Source organism: Ictidomys tridecemlineatus, chromosome 5 (assembly GCF_052094955.1).
Source record: "Ictidomys tridecemlineatus isolate mIctTri1 chromosome 5, mIctTri1.hap1, whole genome shotgun sequence".
In the NCBI taxonomy this organism is placed as follows: Eukaryota; Metazoa; Chordata; class Mammalia; order Rodentia; family Sciuridae; genus Ictidomys; species Ictidomys tridecemlineatus.
Window position 1 is genome coordinate 10,029,275 of NC_135481.1, and position 8,055 is coordinate 10,037,329.

Genomic DNA, 8,055 nt, shown 5'->3' on the forward strand with positions numbered 1-8,055 from the left:
GTTTTCAGAGGGAGCAAGTGGGTGACTTGCCTTCCACATTACTGCTTCTCCCAAAGTCTTTCAAAAACTTCCTTGTCCCTGCCTTGGTCTTGCCTTACCAAACATTTTCTGATGCATTTTCTTTTTTTTTTCCTTTTAATGATGTCAGAATCCAGGCCTCAAAGCTGAGCCAGAATTCAGGGTTCTTTCCTCTGTCCTAAAGGTATAAGTACAAGAGCAGTTGAATAAGGATACTAAATAACAAGACCAACACTAACAGGGCTAAGTTTTAATATTAAAGAGAGGGCACCAACCCCCCCAGCAGCTGCTCCATCTGCAGGACCTCTGGTTCCCTGGGCACTGCATTCCCCGCTTCCTACAGCGTCAGACGTGTTCAGGTTGAGAAAGTGGGTTTTATATGCTTCAGGTACTTTGTTAGCAAAAAAAATCCTTTGCCTTCATTGGCATTTGAGTTCATTTGAGAGCTCATCTGTGTGGAAAGATGCTCAGAGCTCTGTTCTTGCCCCAGACCTTGGCAGGTGTACAATCTTTACCATCCCCAGTCATGGCTGTTTGGCCTCTTCTTGTTTCTTCCTGGGACAAAAGTCTTAAATTTTTAAGGATAGCCTATTCATTCTTTAATGTTCCCCAGATAATTTACCCCAAGACCCTTTCTGCCCTAAGGAACCACGTAGAACTGTTCCCTCTTTGCATTAGCAGAACTTTAGTTACTTAAAGAGTGTAACACTTATCCCTTTGACCTGTCCTTGTTTTGGTCCCCTGATCTTTTCTCTGGGTGTCCTCCAGTTTATCAGTTATTCTTACAGGAAGCACTCAGAAGAACCCGCTATTCCATATATGTCCCAAACAGCCCATTGTTCTTTGTCTCCTACAGACATTTTGAAAAGTCTTTCAGCATTCCTTCACAACCCTAGGATTAATGTTGAAAAGTGTTTGCATTGGCAGAAAGACTCGATTTCTGGGCCTCTACTGCCAGGCCTCTCTGGGCCTCAGTGGTCTGCCTGAAACCCAACTATCTCATGGTTGAGAGCAAAGACCAGGAAGCTTTGTCTTTGAACCCAAGGTCTCTTGCTTATTTGTGGTTCTATTCTCTTGTGATAGTTGAATGGGGCTGACATAGCCCTTTCTGTTCCCATGATACAGCTTGCCCTAGATCTGGTTTCCATTTTGTGGCAACCCTCACCCTGACTCTAGTGCCCTTCAAAGATATTGGGGCTCCTTAGCTTCCCAACCCCCTTAGGCTGTGGAGTATTTGGGTAAGCCTGCCCAATTGCCGGAACCACCCCAGTACCAGTTACACAGCTTCCCAGAATTGAACTGAACCCACTGTTTCCCTTTCCCTTCTTTGTCAGCTCTTTCCTCCAGGGCCTTGGCAGGTTGGGTTCGCTTCCTGTGGCCAAGTTTTAAGTAATATATGTTGGGTCTGATAAGTGCCCCCACTGAGCCTGGGGCTTTCCAGGGCCAAAGACTCCTTCCTCACCATTGTCTCTTTCACCCTTTCAACAAACATTAAGCTTCTGTGCCTGGTAAACATGGTGTCCTTGCTCTCATAGAGCTGTGTCATTGGTAAGACAGACAACACATTTATACTACAGCCTAGTAAGAACTGGACCAGGCAAGTCCAAGGCCTGTGGAGGTTTCTGGGAAAGGGAGCTCACTTATTTGTGAGAATGAGTGAAGCTGGTTAGAAAAAGTATAATCCAAGATGAGATCTGAAGGGTGTGGAGGAATTGGGCAGGGAAGTGTATGTGCTTAGCAGCCTGGTAGTTGGGAGAGAATATGGCTCTTCTATCCCTGTCAGGATGGATATGAAGATGGATCATGTAAGGAGTTTTGGCTTACCCTGAGGACAGTGTAGAGTTAGAATTTTAATCACGAGAGTCAGATTCGGTTTTTAGAAGGTCAGTCTGGCTGCTTGAGGTAAATGGGGGGGGGGAATGGAGACAGGTTGGAGAGAGGGAGCCCAGCAAGAAAGATGAGGCAGTGATCTGCTTAGAACTGAGGGCTGGCCTAACAGCGTGCAATGAAGGAGAAGGGTGGAAACAGGCCTAAGGGGTTAGAATTGATATCAGTCTTTGGAAGAGGTGAATATAACCTATTGTCATCTCCATAGAACAGATGGGGATACCAAAATCAGATGGGAAGATCATCTGTCCATGATCTCATGGTTAGAAAGTGTACAGTTATGGCTGACTGTTAACCAAAGTAAGGAGGACTACACGATAAGGGCTTAGATCAGCCTGAGGAGCTCTGGCTTTATCCAGAGAAGACTAAAGAGCACCCCTGGAATGGCTTTGGGTAGGACAATTGGGGATCAGATTTGTATGTAAGATAGTTTGACAGCTGCATGGAGGGTGCATTTGTGGGAAGTGAGAATGGGGGTGGGTGTCCAGCTAGGATGTTTGCTGTCTCCAGATGGGACATGGTGGAGGCCTTCACTTAAGCTTACAGCAGGGGAGCTGGGTGGAGGGATATGAAGTGTGAAGGACAGACTAGATTTGAGGGTGAGAAAGAGGGAGGAGGCAGAATGTGAGTGAGTAGGTGGTGGTACAGCAGGAATAAGAAATTGGGGGTTAGGATTTAGAATGCAAGACCAGTTTTGGACATGTTGAGCTTAAAGTACCAACCAAGCAGAGATATCCAGTAGACAGTTGGATGTACCTGGCCTTAAAGAGAGATCAGGGGGTTTTAAGTTCAAGACTGGATTTTCATCATGTGAGAAGGTAATTCAACTTTTCAGGGAAAGGTGGAGGACAAAGAATAGCCGCTAAGAAGCTTGACTTTATAGGAAATGATAAGTGGTTGGTAAGAAACCTTAAGGGAGTTGGGATCTGCTACTTCTGGGAAGGCTAGAGCAGGACTCACCAAAGCAGAGGAAGTTGAAGGAACTGGACAAAGGGCATGGTCCTCACTGTAGCCAAAAGGCTGACCTTGGACTTACCAACTTATTTCATGGTGACCTTGAGGAGATGACACAGTAGACCAGAGCCAGATTGGAGGGTTGAGGACTGGATACACTGGGGGGCAGTGGAGGCAAAAGGCAGAGAAATCTGGAGGATCTTGTTGGTTAGGGACAGGGCCATAGCTAAAGGGGAGATGGGATTGAGTAAGCATTGCAGTTCAACAGAGGTGAAGTTGGAACTGATCGCAAGAACTTTTCTAGGAAGCTGAGGGGAAAAAAAAGGAAGAGAGACCCCAAAATAGAATATGCAAATATGCAGAGATGGGTAAATTTTCTGAACAGATCCCTTCTCCTGATATAACTCAAATTTGGCTGGGCTGACATGGGCTGGGCTGGCACAGCTTGCTGGGCACATGGGCCCAGGTTCTGCTCCTCGCCTCAGCCCCATCTGGCCTGGGCCCCAAACCAAGCAAACTCAGATTCCTACCCTGAGATGGCTTCTTGTTTCCTCTGCCCCAGGCCTTGGCAGTGAACTGTTAGTGAGGATTTTAGGAATTCATTCAGGACTCCCTCTGCTTCCCCAGACTTTTCCAACATGTTGGACCCCCTCTGGCCCTGGGCCAGGGTTCAGTTCAGCTCAGCTGTGCCCCTGGTTCCCTTGGGCCCTGCAGTTACTGGTGACAACTCGGCTTTCTCCCTGCTTGAAATGGCTTTGCAGTACCCTGGGCATTTGCCTCCCCTACCTTGGCAAAACTAGCTAACAGCAATGCCGTACAATAGTGCTCATTTATCACACATCCTTTGTGCCAAGCATTGAAATAGGCACTTACATGTGCCATCTCAGTTGATCCTCATAACCACCTTCAAAAGGATATGTTATTACACCCCTGTACAGATGAGTGCTTTTTGTTAGAAGATGTCACTGATGGGGAATGTCTTTCCAGGGTTTTGATGAGTGTGTCAGCCATGATTTCATCAAGGTATCCACCTGGGGCCTTGTGCTTTTCTGGCAGGCCAGAAAGTCACTCAGAGGGCTGAAGGGTCTGCTCACCACTCATTCTGAAGTGGCAGCTCAGATCTTGGAAGGGAATTAGGCTTCTTAGAATGACTAAACTTCAGGTCACTTTTCCACAGATGACTTGACTTCTTGGATCCTCTGAACCTGAATTTTGTCCTATTTGACATTTCCCCTCAATTTACATAAGTGAATATTGACCCTGTGTACATCAGATATGCCAAGTGCTCAGAACTGGGCTGGGGAATATTCTAGGTGGAATCAGGATCCAGACAGCAAGGCAACTCTAACTAGAGAGACAGCAGCAGGGAAAGTTCAGAAAACAAATTGCTTTTATGCAAGAAGGGGTCTCATTTCTTCTCCTGGGTTCATATTCAAACTCAGAATCTTTAATTCAGCATCCTAGAAAATTGGAGAATTGAACCAAAGATGACCCTAGGTTTACAGGAACAGGAGATAGCACCATGGTGTCTAAACCTAATCAGACAGAGACTTCCTAGGTGCTGGAATCTGGAGTAAGAAGTCTGCTTTTTCAGCCTCTGTCATAGGCGTTGTGTATGACCTGAGGCCTGATTTTTGGAAGGAAAGGACACAAACTGGACTGCTTAGTGGCAGTTTGTTAAATGACTAATCATGTCCTAGGAATCAACCAGGATTAGAGAGACTCCCAAGGAAAGTCCCATGAGAGACTTATTTGGAAATGGGTTATATACCCTGAAAAAGCAGATTTAAAAGGAAATGACTTATAAATCCTCAAAGGGCTGTATGCCAGAAAGAGGGATTAGACATTGTGTAGTTTTATTGGGCAGAGTTAGGACCACTGTTTGGAGTCTTATATTGGGAAAGAAAACTTTGGGTCAGAGCTAAAGAAGATGGGCAGGGCTGCTTGGTGAGGAAGCACACCATCACTGGAAGCAGGTAGGCAGAAGCTGCATGACTACCAGAGAAGGGCTATGGTGAGGGGCTCCCAGGTTGGACTGGATGCCTCTGAGAACTACTTCCAATTCCAAGAATTGAGATTCTTGGATCATTGAGTTCATGAGAAAAAGTGAACTCTCTGTGAGAAAGGACCAGTCTGCATGTCTACCTCCTCAGTGAAGTGGCCCTAGTAGGCCTAAGGATCCATCAGAGCTGGACGCTGGATCATTAACCCATGGAGATCACTTTGAAACATACTGAATTCATCATACAAGAGAAGAAAGTACAGAAGGTAGAATGAGAAAAATTTGTGTGTGGTTTAGAGAGGAGATAGACCAGGAGAACTGCTGCTTTAGATCTGAGGCCTGGCCTGGGGCAGGAAATTACCTAACTGGAATTGGTGGCCAAGCCAGGACTTGACCTTTGGCCTCCCAGCCCCATGTAGTCAGGAGATGTTGTTTGGATTCCACATGACTTTCATGGGATTCTTCTCTGCCCTCAGGCCTCAGACACTGAGAATAGAGGCTTAGAGATGAATTTGGGGCGTGGGAATGAGGTGGAGGGAGGAGTTTGTCTTAGGAAGTTCGGGAGTATCTACATCTCCAATACTTGGCTGATCCAGAGTGGACACCAGGTGGCGCTCCCACCACAAGCCAAGTGCCATCAGCATTGGCTGAGTTTTGGCTAAGGATACTCAGCTGTCCCCAACCTGTCATGTTTTAGGTAAGCTGAATGTTCTAATGGAAAGAGAAGAGTCTGTCTTTTGTCTGCCAACCCCCTGTCCTCACTGAATATCCCTCTGTGGATTTTTACTTGTTTTCCCTCTCATTTAACTTAGCTGGCCTGACCCAGATCTTAGCAATTTAGAGAAGGGGCAATCAAATTAAAATGTACCTAGAAAATGACTAGGACAGAGAACATAGATGAAGGAATGGAATGCACCTGGGAAGTGTAGACCCTTGGGGCTAAGCAAGCTGGTGGAAATTGTGAGAAGCTCTCTTTTCATAGGGGCTGAGTAAATGCCTGAGAGGTGATAGGCTCTGTGCTGGCTTAGGAAAAGGAGGCAGGTACTAAACGGAACACATTGGCAGAGGTTTGTAGGTGGGCAGAGCTCTTGGAGTGAAGTATGGATCCAGGGCCATATTATTTAGAGTCATGGGAAGGAAAGGACAGGAATATGCCTCCCCTTCAGATTTGTCAAATCCACATCGGTTCTGAAGAGGGTTTCTTCACTTTCCTTGCTGGACCTATTCTAAACCCCAGTGCAATCTTCCAAAAGCTTTGCCAGGGGCATTGGTATCCTCTTTACCTTTTGAATTATTTGTCAGTATTTTAAAACTGATAGTTTCAATAAAGATTGAATTTTCATCTTCTCTTGAAAAATCAGATCACCTGTCACTTCTGGGTATACTTCTTGGTTCCTATGACATGGAGTTGAATAGAAACTACCCCATAATCACAGTTCCCGAGGTCCCAGCCCATTGGCTTCATTCATTCTCATGACCTGCCTGGTTTCTTTGTCCCCCCTGCAATTGGGGAAGGGTCATGGTGGGCAATAGTGATTATTGCTGTCGCTAGTAGAGGCCTGGATGGCCACTAAGCTCTGAAGCCTCACAGCAGAATGGAATACATCATTTAGAGAACTCCATCAGGTTGAATGCCTTCTGAGAGCTATAAATAATCCCAGGAATTGGGACTCTTGGATCACTGAATCCATGAAAGAAGGTGAGTAGTTGGTGAGTGACCACACATGTGCCTGTGTTATCTCACTGTATCCTTACACCTCCCACTAGCTTGTTCAGGGTGGGCCACTCCTTCAAAGGCTGTATTTAGCCATGGAATTAAATTTGAGAAGGGGTCAGAGGAAGCTCAGAGAATGGAGAGATAAACCAAGTTTGGCCATGAATGGTGAGAGGCTTTGGCTGGAATGTTGGACTAGACTCCCAGGGCCTCTGCTGCTTTGGGGTCATGAAGCTCAGGTCTATGTCCATTTCCTTGTCTAAGGTCACTTCTTGTATTTGGCTGTGCTTCTGCTGCCCTCAGGAAACTACTTCTAAGTGTTTTTCTCCTACATCTTTTCTCTCAGTCTCTTCTTCCCCTGTCTGGATTTTAGAGTCATGGGAAGGAAAGGACAGGAATATGCCTCCCCTTCAGATTGTCAGATCCACATCTGTTCTTACTCTGCTGGTCCATCTCCCATCATTGACTGTGAGCGGGAGTTGTGCCCCTTCCTCATTTCAGGCCCAAGAGTCATCCTTGGCCTCTAAAGAAGCATGCAGGCCCTTGTCATAATCTATGTCATTCTGAATTGATTTCCCTGTGCTGCTGAGGGCAGTAAAGTCTGTGCCCAAATACTGGTGCTATTGCTCCATCAACTACTTGCCTTTCCCTTTATAGAGCTGTTGCTTCAATCACAGACTCAGTTCTTACTTCCCCTAGTTGCCTGCCTAGAAGTGGGCTACCATTTGGTCCTGGCCCTTTATCCGCAGGTTGGCTGGCTTGGGGTGATGATGGTTTTCAGTACTATTCCCTCTCATCCCAACTTCAGTCTAAAAAAAAAAATACCTGGGCATTTACCTAGTTTTCATCTGCTGACCTGTTGTTTGGAAGGTTGAGCCTAGTCCCTGGCCTGCCCTTCTGGCTAGCACCTGGCCCTGTCTGTGTCTTTCTGAGGATCACTTGTACCTAGGCTCCAGCCTCAGATAGGAGGCAGCAATACCAGGGCATGTCACTCTGGGGGAAGTTAAGGACCCTAGAGAGAATACCTGAGTTTCAATCCTTGCCCTACCTTTAACCAGCAAGTGCTCCTGAGCACAGTACATTTCCTTTCCATGCCTTTATTTCCTTGTTTGTAAAGGAGATGAATATTAACACCTATCTAATTCCATACCCTAGGATTGCAGAAGTTAAAATGAGGCTATGAAATGTGCACCACACTCAGTAACTACAATGTTAGCAATTGTTATTGGAATCTGAAAACCTGGGTTCCCATCTTGATTCCATCATTTACCAATTGACCTTGGTCAGGTCCCTGTCCCTCTCTTTGCCTCATTTTCTTCTCTAGAATGGAGTTATGCTTTCTCCCTTAGTGAGGGAAAGAATGCAGGACTGGCAGGAATGGTGTAGGTGGAAGTGGGTTGCATTTTGCAAGTTGCTATGCACATGGGTAATGTTTTAATTTTGAACCTGTTTGAATTCTTAGTTCTTAAATGCATGGATG